Source organism: Giraffa tippelskirchi, chromosome 3 (genome assembly GCF_054371585.1).
Source record: "Giraffa tippelskirchi isolate mGirTip1 chromosome 3, T2T-mGirTip1v1.2.pri, whole genome shotgun sequence".
In the NCBI taxonomy this organism is placed as follows: Eukaryota; Metazoa; Chordata; class Mammalia; order Artiodactyla; family Giraffidae; genus Giraffa; species Giraffa tippelskirchi.
This window is the reverse complement of record NC_137277.1, coordinates 93006142-93027622: the sequence shown is the minus strand read 5'-3', so window position 1 is coordinate 93027622 and position 21481 is coordinate 93006142. Positions and strand designations below refer to the sequence as shown.

Genomic DNA, 21481 nt, shown 5'->3' with positions numbered 1-21481 from the left:
ATTTTAAAATACTGTGGGTTTGTATTTTTGCCTGTACCTACTTCACATGTCTGTTATGTCTAGAATACAAGTTTAATAGATCTTCTCTAGTGTTTAATTATAGCAAAAGTAAGATTTATGAAAAATTATTTGCTATGTTGGGAAAGGTCTTGCTTTAGGATTCAAACAAGAAGAAAGGTCATCATTCCAATGAAGGCAAATAAGCTTCTAATCATCAAAATGTAATTTCATATTATATTGATTTTAAGAGCATTAAAAATGTATATACATTTCATGATAAATACCATTGGCTATATGCCTACTGAAGTATTATTGCTAAGTAGGAAAAGATGGCTTGCGTCAAGAACATGAAGTGAAATCATATTAAAACTCAAAAGTAAAAGCTGTTCACTTATCTCCCTATAATAGTCACACATTAGTGTAATCTCCACTTACTGTATTGGGATTAGAGAAATTTGAGGTGGGTGAAAGCAGAGATGGAGGTGGACTTGGCAAATCAAAAATGTAAATTTTTACCACTGATATGACATTAAATTTTTAAATCAAGGCTTTTATTTGGAAGAAAATATAGTTACTAACTACATTAATAATTTAGAAAGAAAACATTTCTCTCATATAAGGACCTTTGTTATTTGTAGGAAGTTTTGGAAAAATGGTTTAAGAATCAAAGGTAAATTTAAATACATTTTATCTATTAGAATGTGTTAGCGATTTTTGAGGATAAATAAACACAATTTTTGTTACCTTTTTGTGTCTACTTGCTAAAGAATAATTTTGTACTAGAATAAAATGGTCTTAGGAATCAATCACCCTCAAGAAGTGCTTTGAGTTGTTTGAATTATACTTATAGTTTTGAATGACTAAGTCTTATATTGGTATCTAGGATCAGTTGGGATTATAATATGCTTCCAGCATGAGCATGTCTTGGTAGTATTAGCAAATAAGTATGCAATTATGTGATTGTGTAATTATACTGTGCTACATCTTGTGTTGGATGATATTTATTGGAGAGTGATAAGGGAACAACACTTCCTATTGGCCTTGTAGGAAGGATAGTGGATTGGTTAGAATATCATGAAAAAATAGAGCTTATGATAAGGGATCATTTAAAAAATGATCCAAATTCCTGTGTATGCATGAGGCTGCAGTCTTGACCTTTGTAATATGGAGAGCTGAAATTCAGAATCCCTGTGTACAGCATAGAGCCTTAAGGAGTTGTACCCTTACTGAAATGAGAATTAGAGAATGTAATCTGCTGATAAAGGAATTCAAAGAAACTTGTTTCTGTCCTGTATTTTAGGGGGAGGAAAGAGTCTTTTAGAAAGAATTAACTCTAGGACTGCGTATGATTAGTAAATCAAGTCACTTTAGCTTCTGGATATATACCATTCTGTGGGAAGGAATTCCCACACAGAGATCAGTATCAGGTCAATGACATCTCAAGTGCTTGGCAGAAGGAATTGTAAAACTGCTAAATCACTGTAATCTAAGTCATTGTAAATGTTTGTAAAATCATTTTCTCAAATTTTAAATATTTAAGGAAAAGAATCTAAAGATAAACTCATAATAAAAAATTATAAACTACATGAGAAATAAACCACCATAAGGGATATTCACCAGACATAACAAAAAATATTTAGAACTAGCATCTCAGGAATTTGGGATAATAAAATAATCTATAATAAAATATAAATGAGCATATTTAAAATTATAAAGTGTTAAGGAATAAAAATGCTACTAAGTAAAATAGTTATATTTTGAAAGAAACCAAACAGAAATTTGTAAATGAAAATTATAATAACTAGCATTTTAAACCTCAGTAAATGGATTTAATAGAATAGATTCAGCTGAAATAGGAGTTAAAATTTTGTAGATGGATATAAGGATTTACCTAGGATGTATCAATTGCATTCTTGATGTTAAAAAAGCAAGATAAACAGAGTTAAAATTTCAGCTATAAGAAACAGATATTTGAGGAAGAGATGATTGAGATAATGGGGGAGAATTAAATAGAAGAGAAAATTCCAGTATTGATCAAGATGTGTTTCCTTGGATAGAACCCCAGCTTGAACCATATTTTAACCCAAATAACCCCAACTCATTGATCTTATCACACTTTCATTGTTCTTAATGTCCTCTTTCCTTTTATTAAATAAATGCTAGGGTCACTCATAATAATCACTCCTTATATACATACTTAACAAACTCTTCCTCCCTCATTTTTTAATTTTCTGGTGAAATCCCCTTCTAGTTATATCCAACTCTCCTTGGTCACAAGCACAAAATTCAAGTGGGCCCTTGATGCTGCCCAGCAATCATACCACTGTTCCCTAGACCACTCATATCCCAGTTTCCTGTACTTGGATTTCATACCCTTTCTTTTCTTCTCAAACCACCAATACTTCCTAACCACTCATATCCCAGTTTCCTGGACTTGGATTTCATACCCTTTCTTTTCTTCTCAAACCACCAATACTTCCTACGTCATGTTCACTCTTAGTTGACAACGCTGTTTCCTGAGAAAACTGAAACAATCAGAAGATATTTTTTCCTTCAAGACTTTCCTCACTAAATACATTTCCCCAACAAGTTCTGCACCCACATATTCTGACTTCCCACCTGTTACCTTAAATCAGCTACCTCTGCTTCTACCTAAAATAATCCATGCATCTGTGCACTAGACCCTATTCCTTCTTACCTACACAAAGCTTCACTTCGGCAATTTTTTTCTCTCTCTCCTACGCCAGTAATTTTAGCTTCTTACTGTATGATCATACAAACATTTTATTATTGCTCCTATATTAAATCTTTTTCTTCCTCCAACAACTACTTCTCCATTTCAGTCCTCCCCTTTTCAAAATTACTTATCAAGAGTGTTTGTTATATTCTATGTCCATTTTTCTCCACCCATTCTCTTTTAGTCAAGTTTTCACTGTCACCATTTCACCAATTCTTGATAGGAATACAGGTACCACCACACTGTCCAATGGTCCATTCTGTCTTTGTCTTAGCTGAGCACATTGCAGTATTGAACATAGTGCCTCATTGCATTTCCCTTGATATAATTCCTTCTCTTGGATTCCAGGACAGGACATGATCTTGGTTCTTCTTCTACTCACTCCTCCATATTACTTTGCTCTTTACTCTGTCTTTCCAAAGTTCATTTCTTGTGAGTATCCCTGATCCAGTCCCTTATTCTCTTTTTCCTCTCTATCTTCATCACCTTCTTGTGATTCATTGAGTCCCATGGCTTTAAATGCCATGTAAATAATCATAATTTCCAAAAGACTTGTGTCCCACTGCTTATTTGACAAGTTGACTCTGATATCTCAAAGAGATCTCAAAGTTAACATGCTCTAAACTACATTTCTGAATTTTCCTCTCCCTGACCAACCTGGTCCACCCCCTGCCTTCCCCATTTTACTTCTTAGGGGATAACTCTAGTCTTACTTATCCTCAGGCTAAAAGCTTTAGAATCACATTTGAGTATTCTCTTTCTCTCATATCCTATATCCATTCCCTATGGAATTCCTATTGATTTCATCTTCAGAATACACCCAGAAGCTGACTACATCCTGGCATCTTGACTGCTACTTCCCTGGTCCAAGCCATTACCATATCTCTCCTGGATTTATGCCTTAGTTTCTTAAAACTGGACTTAATTCATCTACTTCTCCTTCTACTCTCAGCAGATGGGAGTAAGATTGTGCCACGTCTCTGCTCAAAATCCTCTAAGTAATGCCTACTGCTCTCAGAGTAAAAACTATGTTACAATTTCCAGTAAGATTCAATTGAATCTGGTCTCCAACACATTATTTCTCTGACATCATCTCCAATTTCTCTTTCCCCTATTCACTTTTACTATTTCTTTAATGTTCCAGGAACACTCACATCTTTAGGGAGGTTCATCTTCCTGGAAGGCTTCTGCCTCAGATATTTGCATGACTAATTCCTTCACCTGCTTCAAGTCTGTGTTCAAAAGGCATTTCTAAATGATGCCTATTCCGACTATGCAATTAAAAATCTCAGCTCGCTTCCCCTACTCCATTCTTTTGATTCTCCTATACTCTGCTGCACTTTTTTTACTTTTTGCTTTACTCTTTTTTCCTTTCATTTCCTTTTTTTTCATTCCTTTCACTTCTTAAAACTTACAACTTCTAGCACACTGTGTAATTTCTATCTGCTCTTTCAATAATGTAAACTCCAAATGGACAAAGATTATTATCTTTTCGGTGCACTAATTTATCACAAGTGCTCAGAATGGTTTCTGACATATAGAAGTAACTAAAATTATATTTGTTGAGTAAATGGATGAACCAACTTACATTGTATTCCCTTAAGCATGCTTAGTGGTACTCTCAAGCATCTAGTCCACTGCCTGGCACATAAGTAATTTTCAAAACATACTAGATTAATCACAGACTGAAAATAATGAAAACTGAATATTGATCTAATGTATACTATGTGTCCTAAACTTTCTCCATGTAGATTCCTTTAATTCTTGCAACAACTCTGAGGAGGAAAGTGTAAGTTTCATTTTTACAGATGTGCTAAAGTTTTCATTTTTACAGCTGTTTGGCTCAGGACTCTATTCTTTTTTTTTTTTTTTTAATAAATTTATTTATTTTAGTTGGGGGCTAATTACTTTAAAATATTGTAGTAGTTTTTGCCATACATTGACATGAATCAGCCATGGGTTTACATGTGTTCTCCATCCTGAACCCCCCTCCCACCTCCCTCCCCATCCCATCCCTCTGGGTCATCCCATTGCACCAGCCCTGAGCATTTGTCTCATGCATTCAACCTGGAATGGTGTTCTGTTTCACATATGATAATATACATGTTTCAATGCTGTTCTCCCAGAACGTCCTACCCTCACCTTCTCCCTCAGAGTCCATAAGACTGTTCTATGCATCTGTGTCTCTTATTCTGTCTCGCATATAGGGCTATCGTTACCATTTTTCAAATTCCATATATATGCATTAGTATACTGTATTGGTGTTTTTCTTTCTGACTTACTTCCCTCTGTATTATGGGCTCCAGTTTCATCCATCTCAATAGAACTGATTCAAATGTATTTTTTTAATGGCTGAGTAATATTCCATTGTGTATATGTACCACAGCTTCCTTATCCATTTGTCTGCTGATGGACATCTAGGTTGCTTCCATGTCCTGGCTATTGTAAACAGTGCTGCGATGAACATTGGGGTACACATGTCTCTTTCAATTCTGGTTTCCTCGGTGTGTATGCCCAGCACTGGGATTGCTGGGTCATATGGCAGTTCTATTTCCAGTTTTTTAAGGCATCTCCACACTGTTCTCCATAGTGGCGGTACTAGTTTGCATTCCCACCAACAGTAAGAGAGTTCCCTTTTCTCCACACCCTCTCCAGCATTTATCGCTTGTAGATTTTTGGATAGCAGCCATTCTGACTGGTGTGAAATGATACTTCATTGTGGTTTTGATTTGCATTTCTCTAATAATGAGTGATGTTGAGCATCTTTTCATGTGTTTGTTAGCCATCTGTATGTCTTCTTTGGAGAAATTTCTGTTTAGTTCTTTGGCCCATTTTTTCATTGGGTCGTTTATTTTTCTGGAATTCAGCTGCAGGAGTTGCTTGTGTATTTTGGAGATTAATTGTTTGTCTGTTGCTTCGTTTGCTATTATTTTCTCGCATTCTGAAGGCTGTCTTTTCACCTTGCTTATAGTTTCCTTTGTTGTGCAAAAGATTTTAATTTTAATTAGGTCTCATTTGTTTATTTTTGCTTCATTTCCAATATTCTAGGAGGTGGGTCATGGAGGATCCTGCTGTGATTTATGTCGGAGAGTGTTTTGCCTATGTTTTCCTCTAGGAGTTTTATTGTTTCTGGTCTTACATTTAGATCTTTAATCCATTTTGAGTTTATTTTTGTGTACGGTGTTAGGAAATGTTCTAGTTTCATTCTTTTACAAGTGGTTGACCAGTTTTCCCAGCACCACTTGTTAAAGAGATTGTCTTTTCTCCATTGAATATTCTTGCCTCCTTTGTCGAAGATAAGGTGTCCATAGGTGCGTGGGTTTATCTCTGGGCTTTCTATTTTGTTCCATTGATCTATATTTCTATCTTTGTGCCAGTACCATACTGTCTTGATGACTGTGGCTTTGTAGTAGAGCCTGAAGTCAGGCAGGTTGATTCCTCCAGTTCCATTCTTCTTCCTCAAGATTGCTTTGGCTATTCGAGGTTTCTTATATTTCCATACAAATTGTGAGATGATTTGTTCTAGTTCTGTGAAAAATACCATTGGTAGCTTGATAGGGATTGCATTGAATCTATAGATTGCTTTGGGTAGTATACTCATTTTCACTATATTAATTCTTCCAATCCATGAACACGGTATATTTCTCCATCTGTTTGTGTCCTCTTTGATTTCTTTCATCAGTGTTTTATAGTTTTCTATATATAAGTCTTTTGTTTCTTTAGGTAGATATATTCCTAAGTATTTTATTCTTTTTGATGCAATGGTGAATGGTATTGTTTCCTTAATTTCTCTTTCTGTTTTCTCATTATTGGAGTATAGGAATGCAAGGGATTTCTGTGTGTTAATTTTATATCCTGCAACTTTACTATATTCATTGATCAACTCTAGTAATTTTCTAGTAGAGTCTTTAGGGTTTTCTATGTAGAGAATCATGTCGTCTGCAAACAGTGAGAGTTTTACTTCTTCTTTTCCTATCTGTATTCCTTTTATTTCTTTTTCAGCTCTGATTGCTGTGGCCAAAACTTCCAAAACTATGTTGAATAGTAGTGGTGAAAGTGGGCATCCTTGCCTTGTTCCTGACTTTAGGGGAAATGCTTTCAATTTTTCACCATTGAGGATAATGTTTGCTGTGGGTTTGTCATATATAGCTTTTATTATGTTGAGATATGTTCCTTCTATTCCTGCTTTCTGAGGGGTTTTAATCATAAATGGATGCTGAATTTTGTCAAAGGCTTTTTCTGCATCTATTGAGATAACCATATGGTTTTTTTCTTTCAATTTGTTAATGTGGTGTATTACATTGATTGATTTGCGGATGTTAAAAAAACCTTGCATTCCTGGGATAAAGCCCACTTGGTCATGATGTATGATCTTTTTAATATGATGTTGGATTCTGTTTGCTAGAATTTTATTAAGGATTTTTGCATCTATGTTCATCAGTGATATTGGCCTGTAGTTTTCTTTTTTTGTGGCATCTTTGTCTGGTTTTGGAATTAGGGTGATGGTGGCCTCATAGAATGAGTTTGGAAGTTTGCCATCTTCTGCAATTTTCTGGAAGAGTTTGAGTAGGATAGGTGTTAGCTCTTTTCTAAATTTTTGGTAGAATTCTGCTGTGAAGCCGTCTGGTCCTGGGCTTTTGTTTGCTGGAAGATTTCTGATTACAGTTTCGATTTCCATGCTTGTGATGGGTCTGTTAAGATCTTCTGTTTCTTCCTGGTTCAGTTTTGGAAAGTTATACTTTTCTAAGAATTTGTCCATTTCTTCCAAGTTGTCCATTTTATTGGCATATAGCTGTTGGTAGTAGTCTCTTATGATCCTTTGTATTTCTGTGTAGTTTGTTGTGATCCCTCCATTTTAATTTTTAATTTTGTTGATCTGATTCTTCTCCCTTTGTTTCTTGATGAGTCTGGCTAATGGCTTGTCAATTTTGTTTATCTTCTCGAAAAACCAGCTGTTAGTTTTGTTGATTTTTGCTATGGTCTCTTTTGTTTCTTTTGCATTTATTTCTGCCCTAATTTTTAAGATTTCTTTCCTTCTACTGACCCTGGGATTCTTCATTTCTTCCTTCTCTAGTTGCTTTAGGTGTAGAGTTAGTTTATTTATTTGGTTTTTTTCTTGTTTCCTGAAGTACACCTGTATTGCTATGAACCTTCCCCTTAGCATTGCTTTTACAGTGTCCCATAGGTTTTGGGTTGTTGTGTTTTCATTTTCATTCGTTTCTATGCATAATTTGATTTCTTTTTTGATTTCTTCTGTGATTTGTTGGTTATTCAGAAGCGTGTTGTTTAGCCTCCATATGTTGGAATTTTTAATAGTTTTTCTCCTGTAATTGAGGTCTAATCTTACTGCATTGTGGTCAGAGAAGATGGCTGGGATGATTTCAATTTTTTGGAATTTACCAAGGCTAGATTTATGGCCCAGGATGTGATCTATCCTGGAGAAAGTTCCGTGTGCACTTGAGAAAAAGGTGAAATTGGTTGTTTCCGGGTGGAAAGTCCTGTAAATATCAATTAAATCTAATTTGTCTATTGTATCATTTAAAGCTTGTGTTTCCTTGTTAATTTTCTGTTTAGTTGATCTATCCATATGTGTGGGTGGAGTATTAAAGTCTCCCACTATTATTGTGTTATTGTTAATTTCCCCTTTCATACTTGTTAGTATTTGCCTTATATATTGTGGTGCTCCTATGTTGGGTGCATATATATTTTTAATTGTTACATCTTCTTCTTGGATTGACCCTTTGATCATTATGTAGTGTCCTTCTTTGTCCCTTTTCACAGCCTTTATTTTAAAGTCTATTTTATCTGAAATGAGTATTGCGACTCCTGCTTTCTTTTGGTCTCTGTTTGCATGAAATATGTTTTTCCATCCCTTCACTTTCAGTCTGTATGTGTCCCTAGTTTTGACGTGAGTCTCTTGTAGACAGCATATATAGGGGTCTTGTTTTTGTATCCATTCAGCGAGCCTTTGTCTTTTGGTTGGGGCATTCAACCCATTTACATTTAAGGTAATTATTGATAAGTATGATCCCATTGCCATTTACTTTGTTGTTTTGAGTTCGCGTTGAAACATCCTTTCTGTGTTTCCTGTTTAGAGAAGATCCTTTAGCATTTGTTGGAGAGCTGCTTTGGTGGTGCTGAATTCCCTCAGCTCTTGCTTGTCTGTAAAGCTTTTGAATTCTCCTTCATATCTGAATGAGATCCTTGCTGGGTACAGTAATCTGGGTTGTAGATTATTCTCTTTCATTACTTTAAGTATGTCCTGCCATTCCCTTCTAGCCTGAAGAGTTTCTATTGAAAGATCAGCTGTTATTCTTATGGGGATCCCCTTGTGTGTTATTTGTTGTTTTTCCCTTGCTGCTTTTAATATTTGTTCTTTGTGTTTGATCTTTGTTAATTTGATTAATATGTGTCTTGGGGTGTTTCGCCTTGGGTTTATCCTGTTTGGGACTCTCTGGGTTTCTTGGACTTCTGTGACTATTTCCTTCCTCATTTTAGGGAAATTTTCAACTATTATCTCCTCGAGTATTTTTTCATGGCCTTTCCTTTTATCTTCTTCTTCTGGGACTCCTATGATTCGAATGTTGGGGCGTTTCATATTGTCCCAGAGGTCCCTGAGGTTTTCCTCATTTCTTTTGATTCTTTTTTCTTTTTTCCTCTCTGCTTCGTTTATTTCTACCATTCTATCTTCTACCTCACTTATCCTATCTTCTGCCTCTGTTATTCTACTTTTGGTTCCCTCCAGAGTGTCTTTTATCTCCTTTATTTCATTATTCATTATATATTGACTCCTTTTTATTTCTTCTAGGTCCTTGATAAACATTTCTTGCATCTTCTCAATCCTTGTCTCCAGGTTATTTATCTGTAACTCCATTTTGCTTTCAAGATTTTGGATCATTTTTATTATCATTATTCTAAATTCTTTTTCAGATAGATTCCCTATCTCCTCCTCTTTTGTTTGGTTTGGTGGGCATTTCTCATTTTCCTTTACTTGCTGAGTATTTCTCTGCCTTTTCATCTTGTTTAGATTGCTGTGTTTGGGGTGACCTTTCTGTATTCTGGTAGTTTGAGGTTCCTCTTTATTGTGGAGGTTCCTCCCTGTGTGTGGGGTTGGACGGGTGGCTTGTCAAGGTTTCCTGGATGAGGGAGCTTGTGTCGGTGTTCTGGTGGGTGGAGCTGGATTTCTTCTCTCTAGAGTGCAATGGAGTGTCCAGTATTGAGTTTTGAGATGTCTATGGATTTGGTGTGCCTCTGGGCAGCCTGTATATTGATGCTCAGGGCTATGTTCCTGCGTTGCTGGAGAATTTGCGTGGTATGTCTAGCTCTGGAACTTATTGGCTCTTGGGTGGAGCTTGGTTTCAGTGTGTATGTGGAGGCTATTGGTTGATCTCTTATTAATTAATGTTTCCCCTGGCTTTCAGTCTTATTCTTGCAGTAGCCTCAAGACTTCTCCATCCATACAGCATCAATAATAAAACTTTTAGGTTAATGGTGAAAAGATTCTCCACAGTGAGGGATACCCAGAAAGGTTCACTGAGTTACATGGAGAGGTGAAGTGGGGGGGTGGGAGTTTGAGGTGACCAGGAGGAGAAGAGGGGGACTCAAACGTGGAGAGAACAGTCTAGCCAGTAAGCACATCCCTCTGTGCTCTCCATAGTCTGGAACCCTCAGAGTGATTCACAGAGATACAAAGAGAGGGGGGAGGAAGGTAATAGAGGTGAGCATGAGTAGAAAGGGAGGAATCAAGAGGGGAGAGAGAGATCTGGGCAGTATTCTGTTCCTGAAGTGTTCTCTGGTACCCAGAACACCCTCAGAGATTCACAGAATTGGGTTGAGAAGAGAAGGAGGAGGGTGGGAGATAGAGGTTCCCTGGGGGAGAAGAAAGAGCGTCAATAGGGGGAGAGAGTTATCCAGCCAGTAATCACACTCCTGAGTAAAAATGGGTACTAAAGATTGGATTCTTAAATGTACAAAATTGATATCAAATATGTAAAACAAAGATTAAAAATCTAGAGTAGAGGTTAGACTCTTATAAAACATACAATATAAAAAAAAGAAAACAGTGTAAAAAGAAAAAATACAGTAAAACAGTAAAAAAAAGTAAAACAGGAAAGAAACAGTAAAAAAAAAAAAGAAAACACAAAAGGTATAAGATATATGTATGCAGTTTGCTTTAAAAATAGGGTTTTTTTTTTTTTGCAAGCTAATAGTGGGTTATGAAAATGAAAATTAAGGGTGTAATAGAGGACTTAGAGAAAAAAGAAAGAAAAAAATTTTTTTTAAATGATAATAGTAAAAATATATATCCCGGACTTTCTCTGGGGCTGTTGTGAGCAGTGTGGGGTCTGTTCAGTTTCAGATAGATTCTTGTTCCTGCTTATACTTTTCAAGATCTATAGGCCCCTTTCAATGCAGTCGGTGTTAACTACAGGGATTTTAATCTGTTGGCCTGTCACTTCCAACGCGCCTCCCTCTGTTTATTTGGCTTCTGTTTGGAGGTCTCTTCAGTACCTAATTTCCTCCCTGCCACAAAGGGGCGGAGGTGGTCTCTTTAGGTTCGCTTGTTCAGTCGTGCTGTGGGGGGGGAGGAACACTGCAAACCTATATCACTGGCGTGTGTGTGGAGAGCTCGCAGTGTCTCGGCCGCACTGGGTTCGCCCCCGCTCACGGCGTGTGTGCTTTCCCCGTCTACCCTGCTCAGGCTTCAGGTTACTCAGGTTACTCGGCCGGAGAGTGGGCCCTGAGATGCGTGCACTTCCCAGGTCTAAGCCGCTCAGGTTCAGGTTCCCGGGTACTCCACAAAGGCGCAGACTCGGTTGCGCCCGCGGTTTGTGCCATTCCCGGTCGGAGCAGCTCAGGCAGCCAGGAGTTTGGCGAGCGCACTCTCCCCTGTTGGGGCGGTGCGGCTTATCACCTCCCTGTTCCCTGCCTCGGTTTACGGGCTTGCCCAGCTCCGGGGTGCTTTGTGTCGGTTCTGGGGAGCTGGTCTCTGGCTGCGACCCTCCCGGCGGCTGTCGACCCTCTGGGATCTCAGGCAGTCTTTGTTTAGAAACTGGGAGCCTGTTTGCAGATTGGTAGGGGGTGCCCTCTCTGGGGCCGAGTTTGCCCCTTTCCGGCTCTGGCTGGCTCCGCCTGCCCGCTGTGTCCTGCGGGGGATGGGGCGGTCCGCAGCCGGCTAGCTCTCCTCTGGTATCGCTCAGTCCTTTGTTCTGTGAGCGGGCCGGCAGTGCCTTAGATTTGAGCTTTTCGCGGGATAGTTTTCTCTCTCTGGCTGTCCCACAGTTTAGGTTACTATCTCACGTTAGCTCCCTCAGATTTCCCTCAGGGAGTTCGGGCCCAGTCCTTCCCCTAAGCAGTGCCGCCCGCTCCTCTCCGTTCAGCCCTCACTTGCTGGTGGTGGATGCGAGCGTCTGGGGTTCTTTGCTGGGAGTTGCCTTTAGGCACGTAATCTGTGGGTTTTATTTATTTTTTCTCCCAGTTATGTTGCCCTCCGAGATTCGAAATCTTCCCCCAAACCCGCTGGTGAGAGGGTTTCCTGGTGCTTGGAAATTTCTCCTCTTTTATGACTCCCTCCCCGGGACGGGTCTCCCTCCCTAACTCTTTAGTCTCTCTTTTTATCTTTTATAATTTCTCCTACCTGCTTTCGAAGATAATGCGCTGTCTTTCTGGATGCCTGACGTCCTCTGCCAGCGTTCAGAAGTAGTTTTGTGAAGTTTGCTCAGCGTTCAGATGTTCTTTCTTTTTTTTTTTTTTTCCTTTTTTTTTTTAGATGTTCTTTCTATAAATTTGTGGAGGAGAGAGTGGTCTCCCCGTCCTATTCCTCCGCCATCTTAGCCCCCTCCCGCCATCTTAGCCCCCTCCTTTCTCAACTGTTTCTTTATCCTCACTGTGTAATCTTCAGAGACTGTATCATAGAAAGTTAAATCTATTCCCTTGTTTAGAGATGACTAGAAGTAATAGTTGCAGTGTCAAGTGTATTGGAAATGTTCTGTTTTTTTTTTAGTTGGAAGCAAATCTTTAGCATTGTGAATAATAATTAATTTTCTTTTGTTGTCTTAATAAGTTAGGAAAATTGACTTTATGTTTTGTCCTTTTAACTCTGTAACTGTTATAAAATTATTTACTATTTAATATACATCAACCACCAGGATTTTTTCCCATTTTATTATGATATAATTGATATATAACATTGTGTAACTTTAAGGTATACAACATACTGATCTGATACACATATATTGGCAAAATATTACTAATGTAGTGTTAACTAACACCTCCATAATATCACATAATTATTGTTCCTTTTTTGGTGGTGAGAATTTTTAAAATCTACTCTCTTAAATTTTTGACTATGTAATACATTATTGTTAATAATAATTTAAACAATAATTACAACACTGTACATTAGATCCCCAGAACTTGTTCATCTTCCAAGTGGAAGTTTATATCCTATGTCCAGTATCTCTGCGTTTTCTTCACTGTGTACCCCCAGGCCTTGATAACCATCATTCTCCTTTTTTAAGAGTTGGCTTTTTTAGATTCCACGTATAAGTGATATCACACAGTATTTGTCTTTCTCTGACTGACTTCACTTAACAGAATTCCCCAAGCCATTCATATTGTCACAAATGGCTGAATTTTTCTTCCTCGTGGATGAATAATATTCAGTTGTATATAGAATATGATATATGCCACGTCTCCTTTATCCATTCATTCATTGATAGACACTGGCTATTGTGAACAACATTGCAATAAGCAAGGGAATGAAGATATCCCCAAAATATTTGGTTTCATGTCCTTGGATATATGTCAAAAACAGGATTGCTAGGTTATATGATAGTTTTATTTTTAGCTATTTGAGGAACTGCTGTACTGTTTTCTATTGTGGTTGTACCAATTTCCATTCCCATGGATGGTGCACAAGGGTTCCCTTTCTCCATATCCTCACCTCTACTTGTTATCTCTTGTCTTTTTGATGATAGCTATTCTAATAGATGTCAGTGATATCCCACTGTGTTTTTGACTTACTTTTCCATGATGTGATGATCAGTGATGCCAAGCACCTTTTCATGTATCTGTTGGCCATTTGAATATCTTCCTTGGAAAAATTCCTATTCATGTCCTTTGACATTTTAAAATAGGTTGAGTTTTTGCTATTGAGTTGTATATATTCTTTATATTCTTTGGATATTGACCTCTTATCCAGTATATGGTTTGTAAATACTTTCTCCCATTCCTAAGGTTGCTGTTTCATTTTGTTGATTGTTTCTCTTGCTGTGCAGAAGCCTTCTAATTTGGTGTAGTCCTCTTATTAATTTTTGCTTTTGTTGCTCATGCTTTTGGTGTCATATCTCTCCCCCCAACAAAAGTTGTTGCCAGACCTGTGTCAAAAAATTTCCTATTTTTTTCTAGTAAATTACAGTTTCAGATATTATGTTTTAACTCTTCAATTCATTTCAAGTTAATTTGTGTATGTGGTGTAAGATAAGGGTCCAGTATCACTCTTTTGCATGTGATTTTCCAATTTTCCCAGCACCGTTGTTTGAAGAGGCTGTCCTTTCCCCTCTAGGTGTTCTTGGCTTTTTTGTCAAATATTAGTTGGCCTTATATGTGAGGGTTTATTTCTGGGCTCTCAGTTCTATTACAGTGGTCTATGTGTGTGTTTTTATGCTAGTGTCTTTCTGTCTTGACCATTATATCTTTGTAGTATAGTTTGAAATCAGGTGATGCAATTCTTCCAGCTTTATTCTTCTTTCTCAGTGTTCCTTTAGCTATTTCAGGTCTTTGGCATATAGTGCTCTCACAGAAGTAGTTTTGCTTGTGGATAGATGTCAAATTTTTGTTGTTGTGTGGGAAGAGAAATACAAGGGACATCTTATGATGACATATCATTAAACCACTATAGCTTAATTGAAATTACCCAGTTTAGCTGTCCCAGAGTCTTCATGGATGTCTTCTACATTTCAGCTTAGATATTTGTCTTTTTTAAAGGCCTATATATGTCTTTACTACTTTATTTGTAGAAAATTCTGTCTATAAAATATATAGTCTATAAAATATGTCTGAAATATGTCTATAAAATATATAGTCATATAGAAAATATATGACTTTCTACTTAATCATACTGAAAGATATATCCACTGAATATATTTCTGTCCTCAACAGATTCCAGGGTTCCAATGAAAATTTTCTGTTATAATATTTCATGCTTCAGAATACATATGTGAACTTTTGTCCTAATTAGATCTAACTCAAATGTCACTTCCTTTATAATGCTGTCTCTGATGTTTTCAAATGCAAAGTCACATTTTCCTCTATACTTCCATTGCATCCTGGAGCTCTCTCTACATTTGTCATAATGTGGACTAGCCAGATTTATGTGCACCTAGGTCATCTATCATGTAAAATTGTTTACTGCATAAGAACAGACATGTGTCTTATCAGCCTACCAATCTATCCAGTACCTACATATACTGTCTTCCATAGAAGGTGATCAGTACATTTGCTGAGCTGTGGTCATTTAAAACGGTGATGAAGGTACTATTTGAAATGTCTTACTTTCACAGCATAACTATGTTCTACTTTAAGTGAGTCATTAAAATAGTTTTTAATCGTTTACTTTAACGTAATTGGCTTAAATGGCTTTTAAATTTTGTGTTTTATTAGACTACCTGGTGATGTGTAAAAGAACATGGATGCAGAATATATTTTAAAATTTCAGAGAAAAGTAATAAATATAATTGTAGGGATCTCTCCCTTTCTGTCTCTCTCTCACACACACAGTCTCTATTTCAAGATATCATTCATAAGGAATTCTCTTACTCCATGACTGAATAAGGTTTATAATCAATAAGAGAATTAATCAGTGATAGTCACACAAACACATGTGCATACACACAATTATCTACGGTCTTTCCCTCTATTATTATTAAAATATTATAATCATTATTATCAAACTTTAAAAATGCAGCCTAAAAAGTAAAATGACCAAACTTCTGGTCATCCTAAAGTGTAGATTGCAATACTATTCTGGTATCACAATAGTGATGGCTGTGTATCTTGTAGAATGCATCAATTCCTTAATTGCAGAATTGTTTAAGACAACACTTTACTCAACCAATACAGTTTTTGAATGTTTTTGAAGATCTTATTTTGGATTAATTTTAGGTTTGAAAAAGAGTTGCAAAGATAGTACAGAGAGTTACCCCACGTATCTGTCACCTAGCTTCCCCTAATGGAGACCTCTTATAAAATCATGGGACATTTATTAAAACAAAGAAATGAGCACTGCACTATACCGTTAACTGACTATAGGTGTTAGACTGCCCTGTTCTGGGTCGGATCCAGAACAAAGCATAGCATTTAGTCTCCCTGCCCCTTTGTCCCCTCCAATCTGTGATAGCCTCGCAATCATTCTTTGTCTCTCTCTCGACCTCAAAACTGCTGAGTAGTGGTCAGATATTTCCTAGAATATTCCTCAATTTGGGTTTGTCTGATGTTTTTTAATGTTCACACTCAGATTAAGGATGTGGGAGAAGAGTACCCCAGGGGTGGGTGTTTTTTCCTCACACCATAAGGGGTGCCTGCTATCAGAATGATTTTTCACTGATGATGGAAACCTTGATCACTTGGATAAGGTTCAGCCAATAAATTTAATCTCTGGTTCCAAGTCATTCATCATTTTTCCATGAGCTTATAGTTTCTCAAATTCCTGACCTTGGTTAAGTCTTAAGAAAAATAGTGATATAATTGCATTGATGTAATTTTGATTTGAAACAGATATTAACAAGTAAGAAGGTTTCTTTTATTTCTCTGACAAAAAGAATGTATGATAATTTATGAGTAAATATGAGACATTAAATGCCATTTTAGCATTTGGATATAGTTCATATTCTTTATTGATTCATTGACATAATATATTTCATGAATATATTTTCTAATACTGTATTATTTTTTCATGGCTATTTTGGATGTTGCTTTTTGGTGTGCTATTAAGTAACTAATAGATTGTGTTTTTTTTAATTAATTAATTAATTTTAGTTGGAGGCTAATTACTTTACAATATTGTAGTGGTTTTTGCCATACATTGACATGAATCAGCCATGGGTTTACATGTGTTCCCCATCCTGAACCCCCCTCCCACCTCCCTCCCCATCCCATCCCTCTGGGTCATCCCATTGCACCAGCCCTGAGCACTTGTCTCATGCATCGAAACTGGACTGGTGTTCTGTTTCACATATGATAATATACATGTTTCAATGCTATTCTCTCAGATCGTCCCACCCTCACCTTCTCCCACAGAGTTCATAAGACTGTACTATGCATCTGTGTCTCTTTTTCTGTCTTGCATATAGGGTTATCGTTATCATCTTTCAAATTCCATATATATGCATTAGTATACTGCATTGGTGTTTTTCTTTCTGGCTTACTTCACTCTGTATAATGGGCTCCAGTTTCATCTATCTCAATAGAACTGATTCAAATGTATTCTTTTTAATGGCTGAGTAATATTCCCTTGCATATATGTACCGCAGCTTCCTTATCCATTTGTCTGCTGATGGACATCTAGGTTGCTTCCATGTCATGGCTATTATAAACAGTGCTGCAATGAACATTGGGGTACACATGTCTCTTTCAATTCTGGTTTCCTCGGTGTGTATATCCAGCAGTGGGATTGCTGGGTCATATAGCAGTTCTATTTCCAGTTTTTTAAGGCATCTCCACACTGTTCTCCATAGTGGCGGTACTAGTTTGCATTCCCACCAACAGTGTAAGAGGGTTCCCTTTTCTCCACACCCTCTCCAGCATTTATCGCTTGTAGATTTTTGGATAGCAGCCATTCTGACTGGTGTGAAATGGTACCTCATTGTGGTTTTGATTTGCATTTCTCTAATAATGAGTGATGTTGAGCATCTTTTCATGTGTTTGTTAGCCATCTGTATGTCTTCTTTGGAGAAATGTCTGTTTAGTTCTTTGGCCCATTTTTTGATTGGGTCGTTTATTTTTCTGGAATTCAGCTGCAGGAGTTGCTTGTGTATTTTGGAGATTAATTGTTTGTCTGTTGCTTCGTTTGCTACTATTTTCTCCCATTCTGAAGGCTGTCTTTTCACCTTGCTTATAGTTTCCTTTGTTGTGCAAAAGCTTTTAATTTTAATTAGGTCCCATTTGTTTATTTTTGCTTCATTTCCAATATTCTGGGAGGTGGGTCATGGAGGATCCTGCTGTGATTTATGTTGGAGAGTGTTTTGCCTATGTTTTCCTCTAGGAGTTTTATAGTTTCTGGTCTTACATTTAGATCTTTAATCCATTTTGAGTTTATTTTTGTGTATGGTGTTAGGAAGTGTTCTAGTTTCATTCTTTTACAAGTGGTTGACCAGTTTTCCCAGCACCACTTGTTAAAGAGATTGTCTTTTCTCCATTGTAGATTCTTGCCTCCTTTGTCGAAGATAAGGTGTCCATAGGTGCGTGGGTTTATCTCTGGGCTTTCTATTTTGTTCCATTGATCTATATTTCTATCTTTGTGCCACTACCATACTGTCTTGATGACTGTGGCTTTGTAGTAGAGCCTGAAGTCAGGCAGGTTGATTCCTCCAGTTCCATTCTTCTTTCTCAAGATTGCTTTGGCTATCCAGGTTTTTTATATTTCCATACAAATTGTGAAATGATTTGTTCTAGTTCTGTTGAAAAATACCGTTGGTAGCTTGATAGAGATTGCATTGAATCTATAGATTGCTTTGGGTAGTATACTCATTTTCACTATACTAATTCTTCCAATCCATGAACACAGTATATTTCTCCATCTATTTGTGTTCTCTTTGATTTCTTTCATCGGTGTTTTATAGTTTTCTACGTATAGGTCTTTTGTTTCTTTAGGTAGATATATGCCTAAGTATTTTATTCTTTTTGTTTCCATGGTGAATGGTATTGTTTCCTTAATTTCTCTTTCTGTTTTCTCACTGTTAGTGTATAGGAATGCAAGGGATTTCAGTGTGTTAATTTTATATCCTGCAACTTTACTATATTCATTGATTAGCTCTAGTAATTTTCTGGTAGAATCTTTAGGATTTTCTATGTAGAGTATCATGTCATCTGCAAACAGTGAGAGTTTTACTTCCTCTTTTCCTATCTGGATTCCCTTTATTTCTTCTTCTGCTCTGATTGCTGTGGCCATAACTTCCAAAACTATGTTGAATAGTAGTGGTGAGAGTGGGCACCCTTGATTTGTTCCTGACTTTAGAGGAAATGCTTTCAATTTTTCACCATTGAGGATAATGTTTGCTGTGGGTTTGTCATATGTAGCTTTTATTATGTTGAGGTATGTTCCTTCTATTCCTGCTTTCTGGAGGGTTTTTTTTTTAATCATCAATCGATGTTGAACTTTGTCAAAGGCTTTTTCTGCATCTATTGAGATAATCATATGGTTTTTATCTTTCAACTTGTTAATGTAGTGTATTGCATTGATTGATTTGTGGATATTAAAGAATCCTTGCATTCTTGGGATAAAGCCCTCTTGGTCATGATGTATGATCTTTTTAATATGATGTTGGATTCTGTTTACTAGAATTTTTTTAAGGATTTTTGCATCTAAGTTCATCAGTGATATTGGCCTGTAGTTTTCTTTTTTTGTGGCATCTTTGTCTGGTTTTGGAATTAGGGTATGGTGGTCTCATAGAATGAGTTTGGAAGTTTACCATCTTCTGTGATTTTCTGGAAGAGTTTGAGTAGGACAGGTGTTAGCTCTTCTCTAAATTTTTGGTAGAATTCAGCTGTGAAGCCATCTGGTCTGGGCTTTGGTATGCTGGAAGATTTCTGATTACAGTTTCGATTTCTGTGCTTGTGATGGGTCTGTTAAGATCTTCTATTTCTTCCTGGTTCAGTTTTGGAAAGTTATACTTTTCTAAGAATTTTTCCATTTCTTCCAAGTTGTCCATTTTATTGGCATATAGCTGTTGGTAGTAGTTTCTTATGATCCTTTGTATTTCCGTGTAGTCTGTTGTGATCCCTCCATTTTCATTTCTAATTTTGTTGATTTGATTCTTCTCCCTTTGTTTCTTGATGAGTCTGGCTAACGGTTTGTCAATTTTATTTATCTTCTCATAAAACCAGCTTTTAGCTTTGTTGATTTTTGCTATGGTCTCTTTTGTTTCTTTTGCATTTATTTCTGCCCTAATTTTTAAGATTTCTTTCCTTCTGCTAACCCTGGGGTTCTTCATTTCTTCCTTCTCTGGTTGCTTTAAGTGTAGAGTTAGGTTATTTACTTGACGTTTTTCTTGTTTCTTGAGGTAAGCCTGTATTGCTATGAACCTTTCCCTTAGCACTGCTTTTACAGTGTCTCATAGGTTTTGGGTTGTTGTGTTTTCATTTTCATTCGTTTCTATGCATATTTTGATTTCTTTTTTGATTTCTTCTGTGATTTGTTGGCTATTCAGAAGCGTGTTGTTTAGCCTCCACATATTTGAATTTTTAATAGTTTTTTCCCTTTAATTGAGATCTAATTTTACTACATTGTGGTCAGAGAAGATGATTGAAATGATTTCAATTTCTTTGAATTTACCAAGACTAGATTTATGGCCCAGGTTATGATCTATCCTGGAGAAGGTTCTGTGTGCACTTGAGAAAAAGGTGAATTTGATTGTTTTGGGGTGAAATGTCCTGTAAATATCAATTAGGTCTAGCTGATCTGTTGTATCATTTAAAGTTTGTGTTTCCTTGTTAATTTTCTGTTTAGTTGATCTATCCATAGGTGTGAGTTGGGTGTTAAAGTCTCCCACTATTATTGTGTTATTGTTAATTTCCCCTTTCATACTTGCTAGCATTTTCCTTACATATTGTGATGCTCCTATGTGGGGTGCATATATATTTATAATTGTTATATCTTCTTCTTGGATTTATCCTTTCATCATTATGTAGTGTCTTTCTTTATCTCTTCACAGCCTTTATTTTAAAGTCTATTTTATCTGAAATGAGTATTGCGACTCCTGCTTTCGTTTGGTCTCCGTTTGTGTGAAATATTTTTTTCCATCCCTTCACTTTCAATCCGTATGTGTCCCTTGTTTTGAGGTGGGTCTTTTGTAGACAGAATATATAGGGGTCTTGTTTTTGTATCCATTCAGCCAGTCTTTGTCTTTTGGCTGGAGCATTCAACCCATTTACAGTTAAGGTAATTATTGATAAGTATGGTCCCATTGGCATTTACTCTTTTGTTTTGGGTTCGTGTTTATACACCCTTTCTGTGTTTCCTGTCTAGAAAAGATCCTTTAGCATTTGTTGGAGAGCTGCTTTGGTGGTGCTGAATTCTTTCAGCTTTTGCTTGTCTGTAAAGCTTTTGAATTCTCCTTCATATCTGAATTAGATCCTTGCTGGATACAGAGCTCTTGGTTGTAGGTTATTCTCTTTCATGATTTTAAGTATGTCCTGCCATTCCCTTCAGGCCTGAAGAGTTTCTATTGAAAGATCAGCTGTTATCCTTATGGGAATCCCTTTGTGTGTTATTTGTTGTTTTTCCCTTGCTGCTTTTAATATTTGTTCTTTGTGTTTGATCTTTGTTAATTTGATTAATATGTGTCTTGGGATGTTTCACCTTGGGTTTATCCTGTTTTGGACTCTCTGGGTTTCTTGGAATTGTGTGACTATTTCCTTCCCCATTTTAGGGAAATTTTCAACTCTTACCTCCTCGAGTATTTTTTCATGGCCTTTCCTTTTGTCTTCTTCTTCTGGGACTCCTATGATTCGAATGTTGGGGCGTGT

The 21481-nt window shown here is 36.8% G+C and overlaps 1 protein-coding gene across 1 annotated transcript in view; it reads right to left on the bottom strand.

Annotated features, from left to right (window-relative positions):
• The window catches only part of LOC145542439 (sodium channel protein type 3 subunit alpha-like), a 180015-nt gene extending 167393 nt beyond the window's left edge, over positions 1 to 12622 (bottom strand). Inside the window, exon 1 of the mRNA XM_081581249.1 lies at positions 12375 to 12622. The gene's annotated coding sequence lies outside the window, so the exon portion shown is untranslated. The remainder of the gene's footprint in view (positions 1 to 12374) is intronic.
• Between the last annotated feature and the right edge of the window lie 8859 nt (positions 12623 to 21481).